Source organism: Melopsittacus undulatus, chromosome 1 (genome assembly GCF_012275295.1).
Source record: "Melopsittacus undulatus isolate bMelUnd1 chromosome 1, bMelUnd1.mat.Z, whole genome shotgun sequence".
In the NCBI taxonomy this organism is placed as follows: Eukaryota; Metazoa; Chordata; class Aves; order Psittaciformes; family Psittaculidae; genus Melopsittacus; species Melopsittacus undulatus.
Genome location: NC_047527.1, coordinates 3,956,808 through 3,973,694, shown reverse-complemented (window position 1 = coordinate 3,973,694; position 16,887 = coordinate 3,956,808).

The window sequence follows — 16,887 nt, the reverse complement described above, 5'->3', positions numbered from 1 at the left end:
AAAGAGAGACAAAGATACCAGTACGTGTTTTAATAAGACCTATGAAAGATGTTCTTGGAGTTTCATTCCTCACTATGCTTTTCCACAAATAGATTCAGATGTTGAGGTATCACTTGTTTGTGTTTGAACAGCGATACGTTTCTGAGCTAAAAATGAAACACTGAGCAGATGCTGACTTGAAGTGACACGTTCCTAAAAGCAAGCACATTGGATGCTGTCAACAGTCAATAAACACATGCAAACAAGAAAGGCAAAAAAGAAGAAAATGCAGCAATTAGATATAACACCCCCTGAAAGGATATTAATGGCCAGGATTAATTGAACAGATACTATTAACCCCACACACCAAACTCTCATTTCCTATTTACAGGTGGAGAAAGTAATACATGAGTCAGTGTTACCACATGACTCACTGGGGGAACTGTTTTGAGTGTTTGCCCTCAACCCCCTCATCTGTAGACCTGTGCTTCTGCAGGGCTTTTCTTGCTGCAGAAGGCAACTTCTCTTCTGTTGAGCAGTCTAAGACTTATGGTGCCCTGGGGGTTGCAAGCCTGTGATTGATGCATGCCAAGCAGTAAGAGACAAGACACTGGCGTCTAAAAGTCAACTACAGCCCATCGCAGAGATAGAAATAGGACAGAAATGGAAAGAATAAAACAGGGAATGATTGTTTATGTTCTTCTCCTTCCTACTGAGTTTTCTTCTCATCCCCATCCTGATGGGGTGACATTGCTTTGGAGAAAAGACCTCTCCTTATCCCCCTGAGCAGTGAACCCTGCAGAGGTGAGAGCTACTCATGGCCTGGTCACAGGGCATCCAGAACTAGGTGGTATAAAACCAGCAAACTAAGATGGATAGGGCACAAAAGCCATAATCTTATAAATGTGAGATTTTGGAAGAGTTAAAATATCACAGGCACAAATACATAGTAGGTCCCCAATGCAGTCATCAAAAATGTCATGCAAGCAGCTTGTTTGTCAAAGAATTGTACTGTAGATACCTAAGGGGAAAACTGAAAGGTGAGCTGAAGCTCTGCTGTACTTTGTCTGTATATTTTCAAGAAGTTTGCTGATAATGTAATTTCAAACTGAGATGCCTTCATCTAAACTCCATGTAAACTCAGGAGGATTTTTTTTCCCATTCCTTATTTGTAAAGATTAGCTATCCCCTATTAAAGAATAAGTCTTCTATTTAGGAGGTTTCTGTGTTTTCTTATCTTCACAGTGCAATTTTTGACAGTGCACCTTCAAGGATGTAAAAACTTCTATGAGCTTCGGTGTTCTTTTAAAATCTATTTCTATTGTAATTCTAAATTCTTCCATTCTTTGTCTATGTCTTAGCCAGTGACAGAAGAACACTGGTTAACCTGTAATTTGTTTATTTGTTATATCTCACTGCTGTAGGTACAGAGAAGTTTTGCTTTTCCTAATTTGTGCTTTTTTGTTTAATTGCTTTAGCACTGCTAGTGTTTTGTGTCCTTATGTCATCTTCTCTAATACCAGAGAAAATTAATTGCATTTACTTCTTTGAAGGAGGATATTTATGTAATTTAAAACAATTGTCATCAATGACTGACTGATTTTCTTAACTTCTTAGATCTCCCTACTTTAGTTGCAAATTTAATTCCAGTTTGTTGGATTATTCTCTAAGGAAAGAGAAAGATCAGAACTGGTAGATTAGGTTTGAAAACAAAGATGACATTTTCTACAAGCTGGTAGGAAATTATCACTAATTTCTTTTTCATTCCTTGTCAAAAGCAAAACCTCTAAAGAAAAACAACAATGTTTTGGGAAAAGAATACTAATATGTGAGATAAATACATAGTGGAAACGCCTTAAGATCAGACATACTTTTCTGTTTAATTAACTATTCACTTTCATCGGTATTTGCTCATTCAGTAACATTTTTGTCTTCAGTGGGTATAGACTAAGCAATTTTGTAGCTTTCTTTAACAACAGCACACATCACACCTTGAAGGACTGCACTGATTCTGACTGGTCCATCATGGCTGGTCATTCTCCCCTCCTGTAAGTAAATGTTCCTTCTCTCTAACCACAGTAAAAGTCACATAACAGTTCAGACTCCTTGATTAAATATGACATGCAGTTATTGAAGTGCCATTACAAACAGAGGTGGCATACCCTGGTGCATCCCCAGATAATGCTATTATGGTCCTGCAGCTTGAGTCTGGCTCAACAATACAAGTCCGGCTCAGCTTTACAATAAGTGGAATGTTACAATACCAAGCAAATATTTATTAATATCATCAATGGATAGAGAAGTTATCCTCTACAGCATACGTAACCAGTAATCTGCATATGATGGAAATCTGGGAGGGTTTAATTTCTGGTTTTGAATTTAAACTGATTAAAAAAGAAAGCAATCTCTGTCTTTAAGGAAAACCATTGTATTGCCATGTATTCATCTCTCAGCCTTTCCTCAGCAGATTCCCAGTCCTTGGATCATTTTTGTGACCCTTCTCTTGTCTTTCTCCAGCCTGTCCACATTTTTTTTGTACAGCAGGGACCAAAACTGAGCGCATTATTCCAGGTGTGGCCTGACAAGTGCTGAGTGGGACAATGACATATTTATCTCTTGTTTAACACAAGCTAGAATAAAGAGTCACTATGTTGAAGGTTTCAAGGGAGTGGGAAGCTCTGACAGAATTGATTGAGAACAAAACTTTCCATTTTAGAGCCGTTTGCTCTCTGCTATGAACTTCAGAGAAGCTATAGTCCTGGGCAGTCATTCTCACTTCAAGCCAAACTAGAATTCCATGAATCATTATCTTCAATGGGCTCCACCCAAACCTTTGTAGCATATTTGAGGAGATGTTTCAACTTTCCCAATGGAAAATTTTGGCTAAAAACACTCTTTCCTTCTAGAATTTTTCTATTTCAATAGAACATCTTTTTTTCAGTGGGGAGCTTCTGGCATTTTTCAGCATGCTGTAGCAGCCACTGCAGTAATGCCCAGTGCCTGAGGTTCAGGACAACATAAAGTCAAAGGTGATTTTGTGACGATTGTCACAAAAGAAGACATGCTCCATGCCAGAAGGAGCCTCCAGTCTGATGGCCAGACCAATGCCTCAAATTCTTCTCTAACATATTTGGCTTTCCATTAATTCATTCCACATGACTTTTAGGTGTCAAGTTGGGGGCAGGAGTAGAATACACCATAAGAAAAAGGTGAAGTCAGGAGATAGAGTGAGGAGAACAGGGTTATACTACTTGGCAGCAAAGAGTAAGTGAATTGAAAGAAATGACATTAAGCACGGACTCATTAATAGCAATAACAGAGAAAAACAGCTTACAGGCTAAATCCTCTCCTCTGTGCATTTCACTGTTCTGCTGCTGCACAGTGCAGAGATGTCATTATTTCCTCCCGGTGCCTGTTCACTCCCTTTTTAGAGCTGTCTCCAACTTTTTCAGCTGAAGAGATGAGCAGTTTTGGGCAGAGATGAGATTGCAGCATTCACTCAGCAGCAGCTCTAGTGGGTCAGCTCTTTCTTTCCTCCACACAACCACCACCACATCCAAAGGAGTGATAGAAAAGGGTAAGCAAAGTTGTAGATATGAAAGATCACATAAGAGCTTCCATTGTCCCTTTAGTGCAAATCCTTTTCTGCGACACTGATTTAAGCTTATTTTAAGTAAGATTCAGTGGAATGACCAAAAAAAGAAAGAAAAAGTTGCTCCAAACTAAAGGTTGTAGCAACTGAAGGATGCTCCAGCTTCTAAGTCAGCTGTAAGGTGGAAATGTCTCTGGTTCCTTGCCTTGCACAGTCTGCTGTGGCTGTAAGGATGTGTTTCTTTCACTCCTTCCCTAACCTGAAGTGTTCTGCCTTCTTGAACATGACAGTTGGATGTATGGCTGTGGAACTGATATTCATCCTTGCAGTATGTCTCCTCAGCCCAGGTACACTGAGTCTGCATGTGCACTTTTACATGCATATCTGGAAGTGAGAATTAATTTTGGTGAATGTCTGTTTATTTGGATGGGCAGGGAACTGTTATTAAGGATGCCAAGAGACGTGTGCAAGCCAGCTTTAGAGCCTCACATTAGTCTGTTCACGCTTTTATTCAGTATGCTTTTCTTGGTGATGTTCATTGAGAAACTAGTGGTTGAACTTCCTTTTTCATCCAAGGGAAAACAATAACTTATGGAAGAAATCTCTGCTAAACAATGCTGGGCAGCCTACAGATGAGAAACAAAACTTGACCCTGAAGAGGACAAATTGAAGCTGTGAAGACCCCAGTCCAAAAAAACCTCTAAGTCCATACTTTATGCCAACAGTAAGACAAAAGTGCTGTATCTAAATCCCATTTAAATACATTCAAATACATAAAATCCCATTTAAATACATAAAAAAACCATTTAACTGATGGTTAGAATGTTTTAAAACTGGATTTTAACTTTTTTTCAAATCTGGGACTTTAAAATCTTATAAAGAGGGTGGAAGGAGTGACACAATCAGATCTTTTGAGGACCGAAGGCCACACAGTGCCATTAAATTACTAGCTCAACACCTAATCTTACAGTAGCCAGTCGTGTAACTCTGCTTGCATCAGTTACTTGCATATTAATGTCTATATTCATATCTACATTAGATATTTATAAGTGGTATAACTATGTGTAATACGCTATATAAAGAGCGAAAGCTATTTATACCTAATGCAGTTGTGAAAATTCATATTAATAAATATCTTATTATATAAAGAGTTACTTTATTCTTGATATACTGCATGCACAAGTCATTTCACTGAAGTTTAGCTAGAGTGTAATGCATTTTTTATTGTAAAAGGCAGTTCTACTAATATTGAATCACTGACTTTATTATAAAGTAGTCAGTAGAGCTATAACTGTTCATTACATTTGTGGTATTGTGACTCATAAAATAAAATAATAAAAAAAGGTTAGTTAAACCTGAGTCTGGATAATGTTTAGAAATTAGGGTATTCATGCCATTGGAATGTTTAAGATCCCTGAGAATGTTAATTCTGGACCAGAGCTGTAACTGGGACTCATGTTACTTCACTTTGGCTCTTGGAAAGTTGGGCATCTCCCAGTCCACACACTTTCAGTACAGAGAAACAAAAACACAGACATCTCCAGAGCACATCCTGCTGCACTGTTGTGCTGAAAAGGTGAATGTTAGCTTGTAAAACTACATTAGATGAGGTATATCACTTTCAGAGAGCTAAATTGAGGTCAGAAGTATCCTGCTCAGAAATCAGGGAAAAAAAAAACCAACTGAAATCCACATATTTTAATTTCTATCTAAAGAAACAATTTCTTTAAAATAATCACCACTTGCTGTTGAATTTAGGTATCTGAAGTTTATTTTTCTCAGTGCAGAACTTAGTCAATATTTCTTAAGTATCTACTACAGTTCATTACAAGTTTCCATGGCCGTTTATGCAAGTATGTGGAGATTTTGCTTAAGAATAAATAACTGTTTTTGTAAGAAAAAGTAAAAAAAACCTTCAATATCCATCTGACCTTATTACATCCTGAAGTGACTGTGAGCTCAGAAACATTCCTGCTTTGTTTAGGAGTCTTTGACTTGAGCTATTAAAAGGTCTAGTCAAACAGATAACATAGAAAACAGGATAGCAGAGCAAGATGAATGTCAAAGTAGGGAAAAAATGCTTTAGTATTGAAAACACTATAAAAGTGCAATTGTGCTGAGGAGAAAAAAAATATAAACATATTTCTGAACATCCTAAATATTTTAAATATCTATAAATATTCATTGCATATCCATCCCCCATACATATTTAAAACCCAAAGTCTCTGCTTTCATTAAGTGAATGCTACTGGAGATAAAAGTATGTTTAAAAGAAATAGAACAATTATTGTTGGACCAGCTGTAGTGATAAATCACAGCCAGGCAGAGAGATTAGGTTCCAAAAATGGAAATAAATGCACATTCACACTGGAGTTCCAGCAGAGAAGAAAAGCAAGACAGAGAGCAGAGGTCTGTAAGCTGGTGCCATATAGCTGAAGAATTGAAAACAGATTATTGCAAAATGATGGACAGATTTTAATCGAGGCTTCTTTGGATGTTGACATTTTTGAAACAGAAAGGGAGGACAGCAGTTTAAATTAATTAATCCTTTAAATCATACTAGGACTCAAGGCTATGCATTGTGAGTCCTTCTTTTGTGCCATTGTTTCCTTGCTTTCCTGCTGTCTAATGTTTCTATTGTGAAAGTAATTTGGTGGCAGAGGTCTTTTGTTCTTTAGAAGACACAACCTCCTAACCCAGAGATGAGTTTCTGAGCAATCATCACTTTGCAAACTTCACATCACTTTTACAGTGTTGATTAATAGCATTGCATTTGCATGTAGAAAGAAAAAGAAAAGCCTGATACATGCTTTTAGACATGGCTAGAAATAGTGGAGATTCTATTTAGAATCACTTTTCCTCCTAACCAACTTCTCTACTAAAGATCCTACTTCCCATGTGATCCTTAAGCTTCTCTCATGGTGATTCTTGACTTCTCTTTGAACTAATTTGGGTGCAGGTTATTTGAGTTGCACATTATCTATACCAAATCATGGTCATATTATAGATAGAGCAGGTATAGCAAGAAACAGACTATTTCCCAAAGAACAGACAATTCTACAACAAAGAAAAATGACAGTCAGAAAAGAAGAGACAGAGAATTTAGGGATTTGATCCAGTAAGTCCTTTTTAAAGAGACGGCCAACAGATGCAGCAGTCTGTGCAGGAGACTGTGCAGGAGGATGCAAAGAAGGGGATATCCTTGACTATGGTGACTGAGAGAAGTGCCTAAAAAGTGGAGGAAAGCAAATATCATATTTGTTTTTATGAAGGGGAAAAAGGTACTAGAGAACTACAGGCAGGTCAGCCTCATCTTGGTTCCTGAGGAGGTGGTGGAGCAGTTAATCCTGGAATCTGCCATTTTCAGGCACAATAAGGACAAGAAAACCATCAGGAGTAGTCAGCATGCCTTCAACAAGGGAAACTCATGCTTGACTAGCTTCATAAACTTCTATGATGAAGTGACTAGCCTGGTAGATGAGGGCAAAGAAGTGGATATTATCTACCTGAGTTCAGGAAGGCCATTGACACTGTCTCACATAAGATTCTCATAGTAAAGCTGTTGATGAATGGTATAGATGAGCAGACAGTGAGGCGGACTGAAAACTGGCAGAGGATGGTGATCAGTGGTGTAAAGTCTTTTTGGAGGACAACAGCTAGTCATATACCCCAGAGTCAACACTGGGTCCTGTCCTGATTATTATCATTAATATATGCCATGTTCATTGCTGATCTGGATGATGGGGAAGATTTGGATATGTTTGCATATGACACCAAACTGGAAGGAGTGGCTGGTAAGCAAGAGGGTTTGTGTTGGAGCCATTTCCAGCATGTAATAACTCTACCATCATTAATGATAACAGTGATAATTAACAAGTAACTTTCTCATATATGTAATGAATTCTTTGAATTTGTAAATCCTGTGAAAAATCAATCTAGTTTTTAAAAGCAAACAAGGGTTGTCTGAAACTCAAGATGTTGTAAGCCTATTCTGGTGTCCTCAACATGAAAAGGATATGGAACAAGTCCAGAGGAGGGCCACAAGGATGATAAGGGGCTGGAGCACCTCCCATATGAAGATAGGCTGAGAAAGTTTGAGTTGTTCAGCCTGGAGAAGGCTGCATGGAGACCTCAGAGCAGCTTCCAGTATCTGAAGGACGGCTATAGGGATGCTGGGGAGGGACTCTTCATTAGGGACTGTAGTGATAGGACAAGGGGTAACGGGTTCAAGCTTAAACATGGATAGTTTAGATTAGATTCTTTGCTGTGAGGGTGGTGAGGCACTGGAATGGATTGCCCAGAGAAGTTGTGAATGCTCCATCCCTGGCAGTGTTCAAGGCCAGGTTGGATGAAGCCTTGGGTGACATGGTTTAATGTGAGGTGTCCCTGCCCATGGCAGGGGGGTTGGAACTGGATGAGGTCCTTTCCTTTAAGGTCCTTTCCAAACCTAACTATTCTATGATTCTATGATTCTACATGTTCAATCAGAGTATTTGGAATTTTTGTCCTTATCAGACTCTTTAAAATACTTGATAGTATGAAAGGCTTATGATAAGCATTTTAAAAGTCATGGCAAGGACTGGATTCTGAATATTATATTAGGTACATGATAGGTCAATACATAAATATATTCAGAAATCTAATCAAGAAAATGTTTCTGTAAGAAAAAGAGGTAGAGAAGCTTCATTAAGAAGTACAGAATACTGATTACTTTATAGAGACAAAAAAGCAAAGTTTTTTCAAAGTAAAAAGTAAATTTCAAGGCTCCAAACCAAATAGGAGTAATTCATGAGAGGTTCATCTTCTCATGCCAGGAATGGCTTGAACTCTACAGTGCTAGCAATGCTTGAGTTTCTTTTCTCTTTTCTTGATATGATAGGACTCCTTCATTTGCTGTATTTTAATATCTATCTCTCTTCAGAGATATGTTCTGGGCATATAAAATAGACTCCTTGAGATTTACTGTGATAATAGGGTTAAAAATTTAAACAAGGTGTCTCTCTTCACAGTGCTAGAAGATGAGTAACTCTGATTTCCCTTAACGAGATGGTTCTTTTTTGAGCAACAAAACCTGAGCTATGTGTGACTCTGCCATCATCATCATGTTATGGGAGAAAAATGATGGTATCTGAAGCACCTGCTGGGTTACCAAGTGTCATCGTGATGCTCAACATATGTCACATGTTACAGAAGAAAACCTGTGTGTGTTTGTACCCCTGCAATAAGGCATTGCTATGTAATAATGAGCCACAAGTTTTGCATTGAGATTGCAAGACCTTGTCAGGTTTGATCTGTCTGAAGTGTTCTTGACCTGACTAAAACTTTGTTTTCCATGGTTTATCTGTAACAGCAATTTTTCTAACTGACCAGATGTCTATGGATAATTTGCTCTGCTTGTGTTTGTCTTTATATGGTGCAAGCACAATTTTGCACAAGCAGCAGTAACAAGGAATTATTCCATCTAGAGTGGGATATTTATGACTCTAACACTGTGATGTAGCATAGAAAAATATAGGCTTACCATGGCAGCAAAGACCTTGAGAAGTGAATATGCAGGATTTGAAACAGAGAAGTACAAGTATGGGATGATAAAAATGGGACATAGGCTTGGCAATGGATATTCAAACAGCAACTTAAAGAAACAACGACTGGGACCTATATGAGATTATCCATTACTAAGAGCAAGGAACTGAGCAGAGGGAAGGAAGGTGGGGTAGAACCTTTTATGCAGGAGAAACAGCAAAGCCCAACCATATATAATAATGTACTGCAGCAGAGGCTAGAAACAATCCTGGACTGATAACAGAGATGGCAACACAAAAAACTGCTGTCCTCACTAAATTTTCCCATCCCAAAATATATTTCTGTCAGGTTTAGGTGTGTATTTTAATTTACACATCTGCTCTCTCTCGAGGTACTTGTGCAATCCACGTAAGTTGTCTCCTTCTAATGATTTATGGCTGCACCTTGTGAAAACATGTTTTTAGTTTGGCTCCTGAAAATGGATCAAATGATACTGCCAATACAAATATCCTTGTCTGTCGACATTTTCTCTTTATAGTGGTGTTTTCTTTTGCTTTCAGTTTTTCACTTGAACCTCATTTAGAATTAGTTGAGGCAGTCATGAAGTACCTTTTTATATTAGCATTGCATATTAAATTGCTTATGTGGGGCCAGATTCCCAGCTAGTGACTTACAGCTGCTGGATAAGTGGCCTTGGGCATTGCCTTGATAAAGGCTTTTATAACCACATCACCTCTATTTAGACCACAGGGCTTCGGCTGTGTTCATCTGACATAAACCAAACTGGCACAGAACCACAGAATCATAGAATGGTTTGGGTTGGAAAGGACCTTAAGATCATCCAGTTCCATCCCCCTGCCATGGGCAGGGACACCTCACATTAAACCACATAATCCAAGGCTCTGTTCTACCTGTCTCTGAACACTGCCAGGGATGGAGCATTTACCACATATTTGGGAAAACCTGTTTCAGTGCCTCACCACCCTCACAGTAAAGAACTTCCTTACGTGTAACCTGAACTTCTCCCTGAAGGGAGACTCACGCTCCCTTTTGCCCCTGTGTTGAATCAAAGGCCCAGATACGTTAGCAGAAGCCAGAAATGTTGAGAAATATTATAAGAAATGGGATATCTGTTGGCTCCTAATTTTCCAGAATTAGGCCTTACGCAACCATACCCAAATTCCTGACATGTAGATTGTCACTAACACACTACTCAGCTTTCAGACTTGCAGTGTTCTTCAGTTTCTCCAAGACAGAAACATTAAAACAAGTCAAAATAAGGGATTATAAACTGATAATGATTAAAAGCCACTGAGATGAGAAAATACTTGCAATTCTCCCAGAGAATTTTCCCGGAGAATTCCCTGTTTTCTTGGAGCTTTATGTATAGATCTACAATACATAAATGTGTACACATAAACAGAGACAGTATGTAAATATGTTATATATAATGTAGTATTGTATATATGTATATAATATATATTATTATGTAGTGTGTATGTTTATCTCCATATTTGTTGCCTAGGTTGCTCAGATCTTGACAAGAAGAGGAGCACCTGCTTCCCACCCATTCTACACCACCAATACCAACAGGTTACTTCAGGAATAGTCTCAGCTAGCAATTCCCACTCTTGGACCAAAGTTAACAAATTAGAAGCTGTTGGCAAAACCTGAGCCTATATCCAAATGGGGACTGGAATCTGTAGGGGGATAGATCCATAAGTATCTACACATTGCTATTGTCCTTCCATGGGCATATCTAAATTGGGCAGGAAGATGCAGGATAGGAGACTAGAGGAGAGTATATTGTAATTCATATATTTAAATTACATGAGGGCAGATTTGTACACTCATAACCAAAACATGCCTATATGCACAAATTAGTAGGAAGGTGCCTATTGTCCTCTTGGTTTCTTTGAAAATACTTATCTCAAAAGTTGATTTTGTCAGGAGTAAAGCCAGAATAGAACATTGCTATAGGTAATATCATATAAATGCAGGGACTTAATTCTCAAGGCATGCGTCTTTCATTAGGTTTTCTTCCATGCCTGCAAGTTCTCTGTGGCAAAACAGATTTTAATGTTTTCCAACTTTTCCCTCTCTCAATCATTTGTTCCTGTCCAGGACTATATTTTACTAGTTCTTTATCTATGCCAATGCAGACATAAAACAGGTCAATGAAATAAGCTGGCTCAAAAATTAAAGATTGATGCATTTTAGGGGATTTGTGGGTGTTTTTTTGTTTGTTTTTCCTCCCTTGCAGATGTATAGTTAATTCAGTTTGCAACATGGCTCCATGAAGAGACAGGAATTAAACTACTGCCTGCTGTCTGAATGGGCATTGTGCACTCATTGACACTGAATGTGCTGCCAAACATGCTAATGTGCACGGTGCTCTCAGCCCTGCAGGGCTGGGGTACTGGAAACATCTGCTTGTCCATGGCTCAGTGGTTGGAAGACTTACCTCGCCATGCACACACATGCAGTCATTGACTGGCAGTCAAGCAAGGACTGCTAACTGGGTAAGGACTGATGACAGTAACCTTTAAGGCACGCCTGATAAATGCCAACTCCTGTTACAGGGTATTTGTGCTCCCACCAGCAGAATTATCTTGCCCTGCTCTCTTGTATAGAGACACAGGTGGGGTTTTTTTATACATCATTCCATTTCTTTTCTGCTCTTTGCTTTTCCTTTTGCACCAAAGTTACAGTTTAGTACCATCAGCAGGAAGATCTACCCCAATAACCCTGGCCATTCAAATTCAGTAGTGATGGTCTGTTCTTGTCGGAAGATGGAGCCTTCGTGTCCTCACTAAATCCTCTTTGCTTGGGTTGATTATCTCTATCTGATTTCTTATTTCTCATTGCAACAGCATAAAAATACTCCTTAGTTCCCATTCTAGCTCTGCCATGGCATTACTGACTGCCTAAAACATCCTCCTGGAAGTAGCTGCATTTCTGCAAAACTAATAGAAAAATCAACATCACACTGAAGCTGCTGATGGTTCTGGTGTCCTCAACATAAAAAGGACATGAACTGTTGGAACAAGTACAGAGGAGGGCCACGAGGATGAAGATAGGCTGAGAAAGTTGGAGCTATTCAGCCTGGAGAAGAGAAGGCTGCATGGAGACCTCAGAGCAGCTTCCAGTGTCTGAAGGGGTTAAAAGGATGCTGGGGAGGGACTCTTCATTAGGGACTGTAGTGATAGGACAAGGGGTAATGGGTTGAAACTTAAACAGAGGAAGTTTAGATTCGACATAAGGAAGAAGTTCTTTACTGTGAGGGTGGTGAAGCACTGGAATGGGTTGCCCAGGGAAGCTGTGAATGCTCCATCCCTGGCAGTGTTCAAGGCCAGGCTGAACAGAGCCTTGGGTGATATGGTTTAGTGTGAGGTGTCCCTGCCCATGGGGTTGAAACCAGATGATCTTAAGGTCCTTTCCAACCCTAACTATTCTATGATTCTATGTTTAAAAATAACATAAGAAAAACGGAGTGAGACCATTGGATCTTGTGCTTTGGCATCCTGTCCCTGATGTTGAGTAGTTGCAAATGGCTAAAAGCCCCCTAGTCTTTAGTGGCTCTTAAACTGCCGAAGCAGACACCTCCTGTGGATCTTGGTGGATTTTTCTTTCCCTTAAGTTTATCCTTAATTTTCTGGGGCTGGACATTAAAGATGGTAAGAAAGACATTCAGCTGTGTTCACAGCAGAAGTTTTCATATGATGGAAGGGAACCGAAGTAGATTTAAAGTTTGAAAATGTTTTTCCCAAGTTTTTCTTTGTCTTGATTACATGCCATTAGCTTGCTTAGGAAACAGACAATTCCATTGTTAAAGGAGGACTTAACTATCACAAAGGCATCATGCTGATTGTTCTGAGTGTTCAGGCTAACCTAGAGCAGAGGCATGGTGGATTTCAGGGTAATGTAGGGGGGAAGGTTAGCCTTTTATTGCCTATTAAATCTCCTCCAGACTTCTAGGTCTACAGGAAATCCCATTAAGAGGCACCCTACACACATTAAATTGGGAAAACAGCATCCCACCTCCCTTTTGCAAGGAAGTGTCCTTGAGGAAGGTCATAGGAGACACTTGTTAAAACCTATGACATATATGCTCAGGCAGCACCAAGCCGAGGAACGTTGCACCCTTTCTGCTCTTTCCATCAATCCAGCAGTTTCCAGCAGTGAGAAACACTTTGTTGTCACCATGAATAAACACTGAGGATGTATTGCTTTTTAAATAACAGACACTGTCTAAAGCACAAGAGATCAAACCCAGCTTCTTCGGCTCACGACTGGGTACAGACTGATACGTGCAACTAGAAAGGAGAAACACTCTAATTTGCAATAGATTTCTCCTTCTTTTCCCCCTTCCCTCCCATCTTCCCCCCCTCCCCCCCCATAGCTTAGAGATATATTTAAAAGCAATAAAACTCGTTTCGTTGTTTTTAATTACACTGATTCCCGAGGCTGGTGCTGGAGGGCAGCCGTTCTGCTGAAAAATAATCCCACTTTGACAATGGAAACTTGAGAGACTGCTGGAACAGATTGCAAACCGTTTCCATGCCTGGTTTAACTGCTTGACTGCCAGCCTGTGTAACTGCTTGTCAGTAGACATCTACTTACATATACAGCTCTAGTTTCACCTTGCTACTGTAAAACTAACAAACTGCATCAAAGGAAAAGTCTTGCATAGTGCTATGCACAGGCACAGGCGAGATGTAAGGATCTCATCTGTAAGTAAGATCTGCAGAGATCAAGAGGCAAAAAAAGTGTGAAAAGATACAATTTTGAACAGCATGATAATGATAAAAAACCTAAAGCAAAACAGGAATCTGTAATATACCATCTTAATAATTGCTCACACATCCCCACTGACTGAGGGAACTGGGGGAAGAGGAATGTCAGTTCTAAACAACAAATGTTTTGAATTTCATGTGAATCTCTTGAATTTAGGTTCATTGCATTGAACTTTGGCCAGGTAGAAGATAGGCATCTCTTCTCAGCTAAATGTTCATTCAGTCCTCAACAGCAGCTCACTGAAGGTTGAGAAGGTTGCCTACAAGGCAAATGATTTGCTTACTGCTGACACTCAGCTCAGGAAGTCACTGTCTCCACTGACACTTGTGGGTGTTTTGTTGCTCAAACACATTGTGTAAATTACTTTTCAAACTGCTAAAGTGAAGGGAGATGAAACTTTCCATAAGTATCTATGTCAAACTTGTGTACCTGTGTAGGAAGAGTGAATTGGTGGAAACAGCCTAGTCTACACCTAGAGGAATGCCAAGCTTCATCTTCACTGCTGGGCTGTAGGAATTCTGTCTGCCCACTGAGTTCAGAATGAGAGATGAGCAATGTGTCTACCTGGGGGTGAAGCAGTGATTCTGGCTGTGGTGGATATTCCAAGGAACTGGTTGGTATTCAATGTATTGTCGTGGAACATATGCCACACTCCAGAAAACCTTATACAACAGTACAGTAACCCCGTTGAGGCAACAATGAAATGGATTCTATGCAAGTATTGCTTTTGAGGAGGAAAATAAAGATCTTCATGGGCTGGTGATCTCTCAGACATTCTCCTCTCACCTCTTCTCTTAATCCTTCTCCCCTCATGGGCTCCAAAGGTGAAATCAGAGAAGACAAAAGAACTTCACTACTGTGCTGTGTGAATGATGTGATGTTAATGCATATTTAATTTGGTTTTAAAATAAAATAAACTATTCTCACTCCATTCCACATTTCTTATCACCATAACACCTCTTTGGACCTTTGATGGGCACCTGTATCACAACGATGAGCAGACATCATTGAAACACAAGATAATAACTTGGCTGGTAGGGAGAAAAGTCAAATTTGAGCCCCACAGGCTTTTGAGTCCTTTATCAACTTGCTTCAAACTCTCCAGCATGCAAAGTGTGAGCACATGAAGCAAGAAGAACAATTACTTCTAGTGTGAAATTACTCTGGGAAGCAGTGAAAGTTAGCAGAGCAATGCACATGTATGTGTGTGCATAGTAAACCATGTGTCAAGCGAAACTTCTGCCTTCTGATAGCAGCCTCCAAACAAGCCTTTCATTAGTTATAAACACTCTCCAGCTTCCACAGGTTTCAACCTGTATTTATATTTTCATCTTGCCTTGTAAGCCAGAAGTAGGTTACAAAATGCAGCATGTCCCTTTCCTGGGGTATCCCCCACTACAAAAGCACCTTATAGGTCATTTCTTTTACCTAACCTTTCTCCTTTACATTTCCTCTTCCTTTATCTTTTCCTTTACCTAGTCCTTTTCCTTTTTATCTTTTTTCTTCCTTCATATTCATATACATACAATAATTATAAGGAGTTATAATATTATACTCCTTATAATAGCTTCCTTAGTTTTTATAGCTATTTCAGGACAGATACTGGCTTTTAAAACACTTCTACCATGAGAACATGCCACTGTACATGTTTTTTGAAACAATCTTTAACTCATAAGCAATTTCCAGAAACTGAATATATTATTACATATGCCACATGCTGTGGCATAACGGCAGATCTAACGTTAGAGCTGGTTTAAGAGTGTGGAAAACTTCCTCTAAACTCTCTTATGTTCTGTCTATCATAGAACTTTTTATTTTTAAAGGGAATTTATGTATGTATGGGTGCATTTTAGATCTAAATCAGTTTGATCTGGAAATTTAAACATGGTTTGTAACAGCTAAAGAAATTAGGTTTTAGAAGAGCACAATTCAGTTCCTTTGCAAAACAGACCATTCAAATGCCATAAAATGGAACTTGAAGCCGTATCAGAAGGGGTATATGATATGTGACTTAGGTCTGAGTGACTGAGGATGTCCCTTCAAGTCATCAAGCTATCCAAAAAGAAAATGTCAGAACACTGTGAATGCATTCTATAGTGATAAATTGAGCAGAGAATTTACATATATCCTCAGGTAAATCCATAACTCACTGAGCAATAGAAGATATCCCAAATTTCTACATTTTGTTACATCCCTGACTGCAAGATTCAGGTGAATTGCTTCAGTTCTCTTAGTTTGCACACACAAAGCTGCAGGAAGCTACTCCCTCAACTCCTTGCTTTTGAAACCTGCAAGAAATTATAAATGAAGATGACAAAACCTCTTCCTTGAAGGATTATACATTTCTCGTTAAACTTTAACTTCATTTAAAATCCATCCTTGATCCTCTTAAAGTATTTGCGTAAGTGAATGAGGGCTGTAAAACACGACTGAGGCTTTCCTCCTTGGGGAAGCAGCTTGACCAATTTACATATTTATTAAATATTTTATATTTTACCAGATTGTATGCACTTCACAATGTCACATCTTATATTTGGTCTGAGCACTGCATGACAGTAATGGTTATTTCCAGTCCTAGGAAAAAAAGATAATATACATCTTTTGATTTGACCATTTCTTGGGGATTTGAGGTTTATTTCTATATTTTACTCTGTTCTGCAAAATTTAAACTAAAAGTGTTCTGAAGTTGTGCTAATATAGTGCAAATAAATTTTCTGTGGGGCTACACAACCAACCTCTTATTTTTACTTTGGAAAGAGGTTCAGCTTTCTAAGCATCCATATTGAACTTCTGAACTTGTTTGATGGTGATTTTGGCTTTAAAGAAAAAAACACAAATCTGTTTCTAGCCATGGATGCATACATAGATGTGCTTTCCCTAAGGGTACAAGGATCTATCAAAACAGTGTTGATATTTCTGGTCTAATTCCCCTCTCCCCTCCCCCTGTTGCTGTCAGCATCTTGAACAGAAACTTTTTCCTTTGTTAATAATGTACA